Raw genomic sequence first — 15,006 nt, 5'->3', positions numbered from 1 at the left:
GTCCAGTGCCTTCCCTGCTTCCACTGCCTTCCCTGTCCTCACTGGGTGGCTTCTCCAGCCCCAGGGAAAGAGAGGGGAAGGGCTGAGATAAAGGCAAGGATAGAGAAAAGGTTAATGCAAGTTAAGACAGGGAAAGCCAGATCCTGCATCTCTCCTGTGAGCTGGAAGCAAACTGCACACACTCCCAGCTTGTTTCTGTGTGGGAGAAGCTGCTCTCTGGAGGGCACTTCCCAGCCCAATCCATGCAGTCTGCAGCTTGCCTGGGAAGGATGGAGGAGTCACAACACAGCCCCAGAAGAAATCCAGCAGCACAACAGAGGGGAAAAGCAGTAAGAGGGGAAAAAGAACCCTAAATGCACCATTCTCACAATCCAAAAAGCCTCCCAAAAACCCAATAAGCCTCCCCGATTTACATGATTTTCCTGGGAACTGAGCAAGAAAACCTCCTGCACATCTCCTGGAAATGCCCGAGGATGGTGACCCTCCAGAGATGTCTGATTCTTGGGAAGAGGGAAGCCCTCATTCTGCAACAGCACCCAGTCCCAGCATCTTTAGACAAACCCAAGCACCCACTGCCCAAATCCAGCTCCTCCCAGCCTTCCATGTCCCAAAGATCTCACAGCCCCCAGTGGCAAATAAGAATTAAAAAAAGCATATGGACAGAGGAGCCAAAGTGTTGCTCCTCCTCATGCAGCCCCACACAGCATCCCACAGGATGGCTCCTCTACACCCTCAGTTCACTAAATCTGCTGAGTGAAGGAAGCTGATAAAGCTAAAGGTTTGGGGTGGAACAGCTGAATGGGGTATGGACATGAGCCCGGGCTGAGGGAGGATGGCAGGGAGAGGGGTCAGAGAGCCTGGTTATTGCAGAGGGACACTGCTCCCACATCTTCTCCTGCCTGTAACAGCTGCTCAGCCCGCTCCTCCAAGCAGGTGTAACTTAGCAACCTGACCTTAAAAACTCAGCAAGGGTTCCAGCTGGATTCAGAGAAATGGGAGATGCTACAAGCCAGGAGGAGCCATTACCCACCACAGCCCCCTCTGGAAGAAGGGGGAAGACGGTGAGGACCTCCTGTACAGCCTCTTACTAAAACAAATGGCTGTTTTCCACAGATGGAAAAAAAATGAGCACAACACCCACATCCACTCCCTGAAACAGCCTGTGGAGACCCCGATGGGCACAAGGTGACAGGGAGAACACAGGTCCCAAAGTGCTCACAGTCCTGAAGGGCCAACAAGGATGCTAAAGAGCCAGGGCAGGAGTGCTGCATCCAGGTCTGGGGTCCTCAGCAAGAGACAAATGTGGAGCTGCTGGAAAGAGTCCAGAGGAGGCCAGGAAGGTGCTCCAAGGGCTGGAGCCCCTCTGCTCTGGAGCCAGGCTGGGAGAGCTGGGGGGGTTCACCTGGAGAAGAGAAGGCTCCAGGGAGACCTGAGAGCCCCTGCCAGGGCCTAAAGGGGCTCCAGGAGAGCTGGAGAGGGACTGGGGACAAGGGATGGAGGGACAGGACACAGGGAATGGCTTTCCACTGCCAGAGGGCAGGGTTGGATGGGATATTGGGAAGGAATTCCTGTCTGTGAGGGTGGGGAGGCCCTGGCACAGGTTGCCCAGAGAAGCTGTGGCTGCCCCATCCCTGGGGCACTTGGGAAGTGTCCAAGGCCAGGTTGGACGGGGCTTGGAGCAACCTGGGCTGGTGGAAGGTGTCCCTGCCCATGGCAGGGGGTTGGAATGAGATGGGTTTTAAGGTCCATTTTGTGACAACCCACCTTTTGGGGGAAGGATCCCCTTCAGGGTGGGTCATCACACCTTCCCACCCAAACCATGCTGTGATTCCACGAGGTTTCCCTGCAATGCTCAGCTCCATGGCAGGGGGTTCATCTTGCACTGCCATCCCTAGGGTACATCCCCCCACTTTCCATGCCCAGGGGAGAGGCAGAACCTGCTCCCACAGGAAGCAGCCGGGACACCCCACCAGGCTGGGCTGGGGCCAGGCCAGCCCAGCTCCCAGAGCCCAGAGCCAGGCACAGCTGAGCCTCTGGCAGCGCAGGAGTGCACAGTGCTCACCAGTGAGAGCTCTGCCTCGGGGGGGCTGTGAGCTGTGGGGTTAGCAGGGATCTGAGCCAGGAGCTCTCCATCCCCATCAGAGCAGCCAGCATCTGCCTGCAGCTGGTTGCTGCAGAGGGGCTCCACAGCAAAAGGCAGCAGTGGGAGGAGAAGGGAAGCAGAGGAGGCTGAAGGTGCCTCAGAAGCTTCTCTTGGACAGAAGCACAAGGCAGCAGTGACAGTGCCTTTGGATAGGGTTCAGTAGGGTCCAACACCCAAAGCAGTGGCAAGACCCCATGGAGGGCAGGGAGTTAATTTTAAGGGGGTCACACAGCAGTGGGGAAGCCCAGAGAATGAGTCTGAGAGGAAGAGATCAACTGGGTAAGACACAGAGTAGCCTTGGAAACCAAAGGCCAAGGATTTTGGAAGAGTGGAGCTTTCAGAGGGCATCCTTACCTCTCCAAATCACCCTTTGATTTTGCTCTGCAAACCTTATCAGCTGTGAGCAAACCTGTGAGTCACTGGCACTGTTTCCTGTGGATTGACCCCATGGACTGCAAATCCAAAGAAAATCACTGAGACATCTTTCCCTTGCTTTTCCCATTCAAAAGCCACCCAAACAAGAAAACCTTCCCTTCTGGGTGCCCGGTGTATGTGTGAGGAGCGGAGGACGAGAGCTGAAACAGAGCATCTTTCATCTGGCTGGGAGACAGTTTCAAAGCAAAACAAAATCTAAAACAGCATTCAGCATGCAAGTTCAGAAAAGAAAAAAATGGCTCTGTGAAGCTATAAAAATACCTTCCCAGGCTCAGCTGTGAGCTGGTAAATACCATGATTTTCACCAGCTGGTTTGCAAAAGCTTCTTCTCCTGCCACCTCTCTGGCTTGCAGAGCATCTCTCCAGCCGGAGCGCTGAACAAAACACTGCCGGCATCCAGGGAATAATTGCTCCTGTCCCTGCAAATGTACTTTGACTCAGAGGGATGAGCCAGGCTCCAGGGGCTGGGGGAGGTGCAGGAGAGGAGGTCACACACCCCACGTGCTGAGGGCAGCCTCAGCAAAATGTTCCAGAGCCACTTGGAGGAGGATTCAGCACCACTGACTCCTACAAGCTGCTGTGCCCCGAGGCCCAGCTCTGCTCCCAGTGCCACCCTGCTGGGCTGGGCACAAGTTCCAAATTTCCCAGGAAAGGGCCAAGAGTCCTTCTTGTGGCAGAAGCTGCCCTGAAGAGCACCGAGCACTCGGGTGGGCAACAGCCTCTCACCCACCAGGTAAAGAAAGAGCTGCTACTGCTGCTCACCCCCAGCACTACTGACACCATCCCAGGGTCCAAGCTGGGCAAGAGGCAGAGCCACCCCCAGGGGTGAAAAGAACAAACCCTTCCCATCAGCTGGCCCAGACCAGGCACCGTGGCTGTGTTTTACAGTGACGCCTCCGTTTCACCAGTCACTGAAATCCAGTTGTTAAAGAGGGATAAGGAAATATGCTGGGGGCCAGACACTGCTGTTTGTTCATTCCAAGTATGTTGGTTTCTTTGTTAAAAGAACCTATTTTTCCAGCTCTGTTGCAGGCAGTGAACCACACCCCCAGCCAGCCTGGAGCTCTGCCCACTCCCCAGCCCAGGAGCACTCCAGGGGTCCCTCACTGGCGGTAACCCTGCCCTCTCTGTCATGTTCTGTCCCTGTGGCACCACCAGACCATCCCCTCCCCATCCCACAGGTGAGAGGAGCCCTGTGCACCCCCTGCCCTTCTGCTGCACTGATCACACACCGTTCACACGAGGGAAGCAAGGACCGGGCTCTCGGGGCTCTGGCAGAGCCCAGCCCAGCTGGACCTGCACCTCCACAGTAAAAAGGCAGAAAGTCCCCAGGGCAGGAAAAGAAGCAGGAACATCCATGGAGCTGAGCATTTATCCTGCTCACAGAGCTCCCTGTGATAAATGGGAAGGAGGGCAGAAGAAGGTGAACACGCGAGTCCCGGCGCGGCGGCGGAGCAGACGAGCATCCTCCCTCCCGGCAGCTCCAGAGCGTGACCTGCATCCTCAGGGACACCGTGGTGAATGTCCAGGGTCCCTGTGCTCGTAGGCAGGCTCTGCCATCCAGGTGATGCAGAGGGGATGGCCAAAGGCATCCAGGGTGCTCTGCAGGGAACACAACACCTCTGTGGAAGGAAGAGCGCTGAGGCTGCACTCCCTGCCTTAGGAAGGAGGGTGTTTGAGAGGCATAAAGAGGCTCACAAGCCAAAGGTCTTGCACACTGAGAGTCAGCTCACGAGCAGGATTCAACCCCCAGGGACACACCAGTGACTTGGAAACGTGGCCAGCTCTGAGGCAGGAGAGGGACAGCAAAGCGTGGTTGGGGCGTGGTCGGGACGCAGCCACTGCACAACTGACACTAAATCAGGGCAGAGACACTGACCCAGAGCAGACCAGAGCAGTGCAGGAGCACAGCTCCTTGCTGTAAATGACAAAGTGCCCAGTGCCACACTGCCAGTGACCACACACTGATGGGAGGCAAAGGGAGGGAAAGCAGAGAGGAGAAGGCGTTCTGTGACCTGCCAAGGCTGGGGCACAGCACACACCTCCCTCTCCCCACGCTCACGAGACACAACCACAGACGTTGTGCCCTGGCTGCTGGTTCTTCTTTTCTGGGCTTTATACACCTCCTGTCAGCCTGGAGAAATTTTGGGGACAAAAGCCAATGAAGCACAAGTAACATGGATGACAAACATGCCGGCTCCAATTTAAAAGGCTGGCTAATGTACAAGATAAATACAAACCTGCCTCCTGCATACTTGCAAACACCTTTCAGGGAGGATGTGAAGGGGTCCAGCACTGCAGCCTCCTCCAGCACTGGAGCTGTGATGCTCCTGCACTGCTGCCCCCCAGCTCCTGGTCCCGTTCCCAGTCCCATGACACGGGGCTGGTCTCCCCTGGTGCTTCAAAATCCGAGTCACACGACAGAGGAGACAAAAAGCCGCTGAGATCATCTTGGACAGGACACTGCTGCTCCTGACAACCACGGGGCAGAGGCTTCAGGCCTGAACTCGACGTGCTCCAGCACAGAAAGACACTCCAGACAGCTGTCAGAGCAGCTCAGCTTGCTTTAAATCCTATAATTTCTGCAGCGTGACCAAGTTTTCCAGCACTGGAGGCAAACAGTGGCAGAGCTGATCCGTCTCTGACTACTAACCCCTGGCAGAAATAATTATTTCATATGTTTTGGTCAAAAAACAGATTTATAATCATAGCCATGTTGTTGTTTTTAACCCTCCTGGGCACCACCTTTCATCCAGAACCTCGGGCTGATTTTCATTTTCCTTTGCAGCACAACAGGGAGGTCACCACCAGGGTCAGAGGGACAAGCCCATTCAACAAGACACATTTTTATGCTCTCAACACAACACAGTAAAATCCCTTAAAAAAATGGCTTTCAGTGCAGGAGTAGTGGGAGCTGTGAAGAGCTGGGAGCTGAGCTCCAGCAAGGACCCCTCCAACAGCTGCTCATAGCTGGGTTAATGGATTTTATCTGTCTTGTGAGGGAAAGAACAGGAGCAAACAGGCACAAAACAGCACAGAGGAAGTCCAGCCCTGCCCAAGGCAGCCACAGGGGCCAGGCAGGAGCACTTGGGGAAAGGTTTCCTCGAGGGCAGGCTCAGGTCTGGTCCCAGCCAGCCCCTCACTGAACTTCAGCACTGAGGGCAAGGAACCAATCCCCGGGGCTGGAGGTCCAGCCGTGGGATGCAAGGAAGCAAAGCCCCAAAACATTTCATTTCTGAGCCAGAGCCCGGGCACAGCTTCAGCTGCCGGGCTGTCTGCAAAGTCAGAGCATCAGCAAGGCTGAAGAGGACCTGTGAGATCATCCAACCCAACCATCAACCAGCACCACCCCCGTGTTCACCACTAAACCTCGTCCTCAGGGGCCGCATCCACACGTCCTTTGAACACTCCAGGGATGGGGACTCGGCCACTTCTGTGAGCAGCCTCAGCTCAGCTCTCTCAGAGGAGGGCAGGGACAGGTTCTGCCAGGGGAAGCACAGCCCTGCTGCAGGATGCACAACCCTGCTGGAGGAAAAACAACCCCTAAAATGCTCAGCTGGAATAAGATCCCACTCTCCCAGTGAAGTGGTTGTGGCTGCCACATCCCTGGAAGCGTCCAAGGCCAGGTTGGATGGGGCTTGGAACAACCTGGGATAGTGGGAGGTGTCCCTGCCTATGGCAGGGGTTGGAAGGAGATGAGATCTAAGGACCCTTCCAACCCAAATTAGGCTTTGATTCGGTGATACATTTTATCAATTTGTCCTTTAAAGCAACATAAAAATGCACTGAAGCTTCCCAGCTTTTCCACAAACATGGATTTGCAGCCAAAAAACAGATGTAACAGGGACAGCCACACAAATTCTGCACACAGGGCAGGCAGCAGGGTCAGGAGCAGCCAGCAGGCACAAATACCAGTTGCAGTGGTTTCCAAACATCTGTGGGAGCACATGGATGCTCCAGGCAGCTGTACCCACACCAGGGGCTGCCTCAGGTGGGAGATGAGGGTTGGGGCTCTGCTCTGCTCCCCCCACGCCAAAGTGCCCGTTACAGCCAGTGAGCCAGGAGGAGCTGCTTATTCCCTCCTGCATTCTCTCCCATCAAAAAAATGCAAACTAAAAATATTTTGCATTAATTTGTATAATTGTCAAGTATTCCCAGAGGAGAAAACACAGAATTTTTGTGGAAAAAAACCTTTTTAATTATTAAATGAAGTATTCTAGTTTTTCCATTTGAAATATTCCCAACAGCAGTGTCCTTTTTTTCTTTCCTCTTTGAAATGCCTCTTCCTGGGTCTAGGGAGAGTCTCTTTTGTCAATGCAGCCCCTCTCCCCTTCCTCCCCAGCTCTGCTGAGCCAGCTCAGCCCCACACATGGGACTGCCCAGTGTCCCTGAACATTTCAGGGACCACCCAGTGTCCCCACCACCCCTGGGGCTGTCCAGTGTCCCCACACACCTCGGAGACCTCCGGGCGTCCCCACGCACGCCAGAGGTTGCTCAATGTCCCCACACGCCCAGGAATGCCCAGCACAGGCAGGAGCAGGCAGAGAAGGGCACACAGGGACAACCCCCATTCAAAAAGCTTACCCTTGCCAGCCACCACTTTTATTAGAAGCTGTTAACATTCCCATCTGCTGTCTGGAGTCACTTCCTTCCCCCTCTCCGTGCGCAAATCCCGCTGCTGGTGGTGGCTGGTGCTTCTGTTTCCTACCTGCGCCCCCACCCAGCTGTGACTCAGAGCCCAAACAGTGGGGGAATCAGGAATCAAACAGTCTTTCGAGCAACTGTGACTCACAGGCCAAGCTTTCTGCTGGAGGAGATGTCTCCTGCAGTCCCACCACGTATGTAATTCCCCTTAATGCCAGTATCATTTACCCTTCCTCCCACTACCCCATCCAAGCACCATTCAAAAACAAAGGATGACCGTTCAGCTTTTTCTGCCTAATCCAGGCAAAGATTTCCTGCAGCTTGTGTGGAAATCAGGCAGCCCCCAGCCTCACCTCCCAGCCCAAAAACTGACTTTCAAAAGAGGCCAAAGCCAGGCAGAAAGGGACAACACTGGGCATGAACCACATCCCTTGGCTTTAGATGCAACATGGCCCCAAAGGGTGACACGGAGAGCTCAGATGTGCTTTTCCAGTCTGTCCGATCCAAAGAGTTTTCCCAGCCAGCTCCAAGCCCCAGAAATGCATGCACTTTCATGGGACAGATATTAAACATACAGCCACGGGAGCAGGTTTCTGAGGAACATCAAGGGGCCCAGAGCACACCTGGTTCTGTCCACATCTCTTCCCCCTGCCCTGAGGGTGTGGAGCCAGCACCCCACTGCAACACCAGGAGCTCTGCAGTGCTGAGACCTGCAGGTCACTGGGTGCTGGAACTGGGAATGCACCCAGGTGTCCCCCAGTGCACAGAAACCTCCACAGAGAACCAGGATGAATCACAGGTTGGTGGAGAGGCCTCCTGCAAGGACAGGTTTGATGGAGAGATGGATTTCTTCTCCCTGCTGCTCCCCAAGCCCCTTCCTGACAGTTTCCAGCCCTGGTGCTGCAAACAACAGGGGAGAACAAAGCTAAAAAGCCTCTTTAGGTTTAATATACAGAACCCAGGCAGCTCAATCAAGAAACAAAGCCAAATGTCATTTCCTCCCGTGGCACTGCCACTCTGCTCACAAAACAGAACCACTCACGTCTGACAGCTTGTCACGGCTGTGAGACACCAGGGACGTGGCACACACAGCCTGGGGAAAGGCTGGCACAGAGCAGAGGGGAGGAGGGCTTGGTCCTGCAGCTCATCATGGACCACTGGCTCAGAGGGTGAAGGGGACAGCTGTGAAATTCAACTGATGAAAGTCACCGGTGACCCCAACGGGCACAACCACTCAGCACTGGGACACCAGGGCAGGTGGGACAGAGCACAGTCAGGAATGGTTTGGGTTGGAATGGACCTTAAAGACCATCTTCTTCCACTCCCTACCATGGGCAGGGACACCTTCCACTAGACCAGGGTGCTCCAAGCCCCGTCCAACCTGGCCTTGGACACTTCCAGGGATGGGGCAGCCACAGCTTCTCTGGGCAACCTGTGCCAGGGCCTGCCCACCCTCACAGGGAAGGATTTCTTCCCATCTAATCTAAATCTCCCCTCTTTTAGTTTAAAACCATTCTCCCTCATCCTGTCACTGTCTGCCTGTGTAAAAATTCATTTTCCTTCTTTTTATAACCCCCCTTTAGGCACTGCAAGGGGCTCTCAGGTCTCCCTGGAGCCTTCTCTTCTCCAGGTTGGACACCCCCAGCTCTCCCAGACCGGCTCCAGAGCAGAGGGGCTCCTGACTTTGGAGCATCATTTCAAACAAGCCTCACCCAGGAGCACAGGAGCTGCCCCTGAGGACACTCCCACCCAGCCCAAGGCCCCCCAACCCCCCAGACCCAGCACGGTGCTCCCAACCCCGAGTCTCTCCAGCTGAACGAGGCTGAAGATTTCAGCTCCTAAAGCTCTTTCTCATGTTCTTGCCCAGCCAAGCTGTGCAAGTGCTGAGTGTTCACTGCCTGTTCCGGTTAACAGGATTAATGGGTGCTCAGCACCTCTGTGAGGCAGCCCATGAACTGAGTCACTAGATTGGGATCTATTTCCAGCACCAGCACAGACCACTTCCATGCAGTAGCGATGGACATCGATTTTTTTAACAGGTTACAATGATCTGTTACAGCAAAAAATGGGAGTCCATGCCCCCACACAGGTTTTCCTGCTGGCACCTCAGCAGGCAGTTTGGAATACAAGTGCTGCAAACACCTTATTGACTAATTTCAGGTGGAAACTTCTCACTTAACCCAAAACACTCCCAAGTTCCTTCCTTGTTTTCTCCTTCAAAATGCAGGTATCTTTCCATATGGATGTGTCATTTGGGAGCAGAAAGGTTTTGTTCAAAATGTGCCAAAAACCAAGTGGGAGAAGTCAGGCAAACTCTCAGCCATGTAGGAGAGACCCTCAGAGAAGCCCCTTTGAGCATCTCTACCTGCCACCTTTGCCTGCCTCATGCTGGGTGCAGCTCACACAGGATCTGCTCCTTCAGTGCACTTTTCCAGCCCCAAAACTTGCCAGTCCCCTCTCCCCCATCACGGCCATGTGCTTGAACCCAGACGTGCTGCCAGAGCTGAGGAGATATTTTAAGGCATCCAAAAACAGCTAAACACAATCCTGCCAGGGAAACATTCCCCACTACCTCTCTCCACCCCAAAGCCCATCAAACTACACAGCAAGGAACATGGATCAGGATATCAAGTGTGGAAAACATCCCCACGGGAGGGGAGGCAACAGCTCCCCACTATATAGAGCAGCTCCTTGGGAGAGGCTCTGACCCTGACAGCACCAGGGACACCAGGACCCAGCTGGGTTCCTTCAGCTGGAGATTATCAAATGGCATGGGCAAAAACAGGCCAGGCAAGTTAAAATTTTTATCTCATCTAATTCTTACATAATTTAATTCATTGTTAATTAACACCAACCTCCAACTTGGGTGCTGAGAAAAAAAGGCAGTGGAACCCTAAAGGTTCCACCTCGCCTGTCTGCTCCCTGCTCAGCATGAGCCAACCCCCTCTCATCTTTGTTTCCCAAACTGAGTTTCCATGGGTTTCACCAAGCTCACCCCAAGCCAGGGAAAAACTCCTCCCCTGGAGCCCACTGAGGACACAGAATCTTTATCCCCCAGTTTTTCAGGGCTCATCAGCTCTGCTGCCTCCAAGGCTGAAGGTCTCCCCCAGGAGGATGCAGGATCCAAACCCAGGCCCAAGTCTCTTCCTTCTCTTCCTCCATCCTAAAGATCTCCTTTTCCCTAACGAGGCAGTGATCCCAAGGGGAGTACATCAAAGCCCCGCTGTGGGTCTGTGGGGACTCAGTGGGGCTCTGGGGAGCACAGAGGAGGGGAGAGGTGGCAGGTCTCAAAGAGGGAACAGGCATCGACATCCTGAAGCTAGGTGAGTGGATCTATCCCAGAATAGTCCTGGGCCAACAGAGGAAGCCACCAAATTAGCCCCTGAGTTCCTGCCTAGAGGAGAAAATGCTTCTCAAAAGCCACACCCGGACAGGACTTATGATTTTCTAATGATTTTTAATTGGTTTGGTTTTTTTTAATTAATTGGTTACTGTTGCAGGTCACCATTTGGGTGATAGGACTGGTGTTCTCAGGGAGTTCTGGTTGCCCTCACTGCATCCAGGTTGAGACCAATTTCAAGGGTGTCCTTGAGAAATTCTCCCAAACCTGTGAACTCTGTCAGATGACAGCAGACCCCCATCCTCCCAGAATCACTGCAGGCACCCAGGATCCCAGCCCAGGGCTCTGCCAGCCCAGCTCCCTGGCTGAAAACAGCAGCCAGGGAAGGTGCCAGCCCACTCCCAAAAATTTCAGCTTGTCCTGGAGCCTCCCTAGCACACGCAGAGCAGAGCAGGGCTGTCCTCTCAGCTCATGTACAGCATAACAGCTTTCCATGATGTTCTGATCCACTTTCAAAAGCTGCAGGAACCCAAAATCAATTGTCCAGACCCTTCAATTTATAAATAACTCACTAAGAGAAGAGCTATTTCATATAACCTGCCTTTTCCTTTCATTTCTCCTCTGTGCTAGAGCAGATCCTGTCTGCCCTTCCTACCAACACACAGCTGGGCATGAGCACCTCGAGGCTGGCACAGTGAGGTAACACAAAGAGCAACCCCCCAAACCTCAGCAGCCTCCCCCAGCCCCCCACGGTTCCCCCACTGGCACCTGCAGAGAAACCTCCCTATCCCTGCCATGCTCCAGCCCCTCATCCCACACGAAGCTCCGGAGTCTTTCAGCTGCACTTTGTGGTTCATCCATCGCTGCTCCTGCTGGATGGACAAAAGTTACTGCAAATAAATCACCTGCTCTCCTGGGCTCGGCTCGGCTCGGCTCGGCTGGGGTGTTTACTCACACTGCCAGTCCCTGCCCCAGGATGGGGACATGCTGTCACACCCTGTCACCCCTGGGGCCTCCCAGCCCTGGGACCAAGTGTTCTCTTGATTTAAGACACCAGGCTGCTGTGCCACAGCTCCAGAGCAGAGTATCTGCCCTCCTGCCGGGCACAGCGGGCACGGCTCAGGCTGGAGAGCCTCCAGCTGAGACAACACAAATCCCAACACAGCTCTGGGCCACGGGTGGGGGCAGAGCAGGAGGGAACACCGAAGGCAGCCTGATTGCCCAGAAGCACCTGAATGAGGTGATGCTCTTGCTGGGCTCCTCCCCTACCCACAAACTCTCCAGCCCAGCAGACTTACCCCACCTCGCTCGCGCTGCTTTATCTGGAGGCGTCGTTTAAAAATGCAGGATTATTTAAAACCATAACTGCACACCTGCTGATTCTACTTAGGTCCTATGAGAATGCGTGGGACCACTATATTTAGAATTTAATAACTGCAGTCAGTGCACTCTCTCCAGTGAGCACCTGCCTACGTCTGTTCCCTGGGGTCCCAGGGGATCACACAGCTTTGGGAAGGGCAGTGGGAGCCCAGCTGCCCCGAAGCCAGACCAGGGCAGGGCTGTTGGACATCTCCCTGCCGAGCCTGGGGTGCAGGATCTCTGGTGCATCCGTGCACATGGAAACATCAGAGCTGAGCATCTTATTTCCATGCTTAATTTGCCCACATCGGAGTGAAGAAATGAAACAAAAGCAGAAAGTTGCTCAACAGAGCTGGAAAAAGCACCATCTAGAGCAAGGAGAGGGTCGGCCATGGCAGCAGCTGCCTTGTGTTGGCTTTTGGATCACAGCCGTGAAGATTTCCTGGGGCTTCTCAATGTAAAGACATTTAGGGGGGCAGAAAACCAAGCAGAAGCTCAAGTAGCTGGGGTGAAAAGTGACACTGATTTCAAAGCATCCCACACTTCAATCAACACTTCGTTTTACTTCCACAATCAACCGTGAGCAACGAAGGGAATGGGCTTGGTATCCACGGGGGCACTTGAACCCTGTCCCTGGGGAAGGCAGGGGCACCAGGAACACTGTCCACACACACAGATCCAGCCTGGAGAAACTGCCCTGGAGCACCTGCACAGCCCAGGAGACAAAACAGGGCTGCAGCTCGAGGCTGGCTGCACCAGAGCACCCAGGAACAGGGAGAAACAGCGGCTGGGGGAAGCTCATCCTCCAGCCCCACTGGGAGCTGAGCTCCGAGAGGCAGCGGACCCATGGTCACGGCTGATGCACACTGAGCCACATTCCTGCATGAGGGGAGAACTCAGACACAGATGGTTTGGGTTGGAGGGGACCTTCAAGCCCATCTCGTTCCATCTTCCTGACAGGCAGGAACGGGGAATCACAGAATCAGCCGAGCTGAAAGGGACCCACAAGGATCATCAAGTCAAACCCCTGGCCCTGCTCAGGACCATCCCCAAGAGTCACATCACATGCCTGAGACCCTCCACTAGAAGGCTGCTCAGAGCCCCACATCCATAGCCAGTATATGCCCAAGAAAATTTGGTACCATGGTAAATTTGGAAAATTTACATGCCAGCAAAACCACTTCTTAGCTCATATCCCAGAGCTCAGAAAGCACCATGACATCTCCCACTATGTAGGAAACCACCCAACTCTCCCCAAAACCCAAGGTTCAGGACTGTAGCACCCTGTGCATGGGGGACTGACAGGCTGTGGAGCCCTGGGAGCACCTCCTCATCTCCCTCGGGCTGGAGACAGGGCACACGCTCGGCTGCACACCAGCAAACCCCAGGGACTTGCCGTGCTCGGCTGCACCCAGAGAACCCACCTTCCTCACACCAGCTCTGCACCAGCACAGCGAAAACCTCAGGACAGAAACCAGGATTTCAAACCGGGGTTTCTGTCCACAAAGGCGAAAAGGAGCAGAACAAAGCTCCTGGCTCAGCCCCGAATGTTTCTGCGTTTCCGGAGAAACGAGCGAGCGGGGAAGAGGCGACTCTCCCTCAGCACCCAGGGAACAGGGGAGACAGCAACGCCTCAGCACGTCCCACTGTCTCAGCAGCAGCACAGACAGAAGCAGGAGGGGCTCCAACTTCTTTTTAATCTTTAGATACTTTAATAGCCTTTCCAGAGTACAAAGTACTCAACAACCGGGGACGAGATGAATGGATACCCTGGTGCTATTTTTCGCCCTGTGTGTCTCTACACAGACCCACACCCCTCCAGAAGCACCGTGTATAGGTCAGCAGGAGGGTTTGGGGACGCACACGGCTCAGGCTGAGCCCACACGGAGAGGGAAAAGCCCAGAGCAGCACCAAGTGATAGCTGAGTCCTACAGGCTGCTCGTAACACCCAAGGAGAAGCCACCCAGGCACAGAGTAATTTTCTTAATTGCAGCAACTGCGTTTACACGTGAAACAAGGCCGTGTGCACCCCACACACACCATGGCCCTGAGCACTCCAACGGCAGCACCATCCCAGGGGATTTCCAGTCAGCCCAGTGCTCCCCATCCCCAGAGTGATCCCCTCCTCAATCCATAACCCAAACAAGCTGACAGTGAACCATGTGTCTGTCTGAGCCCCCCCAAGCCACTGCATCCTGTCCCTGAGCACAACCCAGACCCTCCACACCCCTTCTATATGGCAGGAGGCTCCACCTCCACCTCATACACACAGATTCAACTTCACCTGAGAAGGTGCAGCTGAGGATTTTGCACAGGGCAGAGGGAGGGAAGGGCGATTCTGGTGCAATAACCTCACTCTTCTAATGTGGAGACGCAGCAGCACGACACAAGAGATCACCAGGCAGAGGGGGGTACAGCTGCACGTGGTCACCCAGCAGACACCTGAGATGTGACACTGACACCCGGGACGTGCCCTGGGCAGGGATGCCAGGTCACAGAGTCTGAAGGAGACACCCTGCAGCAATGAGCCGCTTGGGAGCCCCAGGCAGGAAGGGGTGATGATTCCAGAGCCCTTGGCTTGCTCCCAGCCCCCTCCACAGCCCCAGGAGAGGTCAAATGGGAAGCAAAGCACCAAGGCTTGCACCTCCCACCACGCAGCCCCCGGGCACACACCGGGACAGGCGGGTCACGGCCGTACCTGCACTCCACGACACTACAGCAACAGCTCCCGCTGCGCCGGCCCCAGCGCCTGGAGCGCAGCTCCGGCCTCGACTTCCTCAGGCTGAAGTACTCCGTCAGCTTCCCGAACGAAGCCATGGCTCCCGTGTGCCCCCGAGCCCTCACGCATGCTACACCCCCCGAGCCCCCTCAGCCCGCCGCACCAACGGGGAGCGAGCCACGGGGACGCAGCACGAGGCAGCAGGAGTTCAGCCAGGAATTCCTCGGGCAGTCCACAGCTGCTCCACAGCGATGCCTTGGATTCAGAGGGTACCGAGTCCTGGCCCCCAGAAGCAGCCGCAGGTGGCAGCTCAGAGTGGCCGGCGGCTCCGCGCGTTTTCAGTGCGATGCTGCAGAGCTGGGTTGA

General features: G+C 54.9%; 1 protein-coding gene across 1 annotated transcript in view; it reads right to left on the bottom strand.

Moving 5' to 3' along the window:
• Positions 1-14,736, bottom strand: part of LOC126641184 (ankyrin repeat and fibronectin type-III domain-containing protein 1-like) — a 185,859-nt gene extending 171,123 nt beyond the window's left edge. Inside the window, exon 1 of the mRNA XM_050317609.1 lies at positions 14,620-14,736. The gene's annotated coding sequence lies outside the window, so the exon portion shown is untranslated. The remainder of the gene's footprint in view (positions 1-14,619) is intronic.
• Between the last annotated feature and the right edge of the window lie 270 nt (positions 14,737-15,006).

The sequence above is a fragment of the Myiozetetes cayanensis genome, unplaced genomic scaffold, assembly GCF_022539395.1.
Source record: "Myiozetetes cayanensis isolate MyiCay16 unplaced genomic scaffold, myiCay2020 scf20-37, whole genome shotgun sequence".
Classification (NCBI taxonomy): domain Eukaryota; kingdom Metazoa; phylum Chordata; class Aves; order Passeriformes; family Tyrannidae; genus Myiozetetes; species Myiozetetes cayanensis.
Note: the sequence above shows the minus strand (reverse complement) of the source record. Positions and strands in the feature narration are given on the sequence as shown.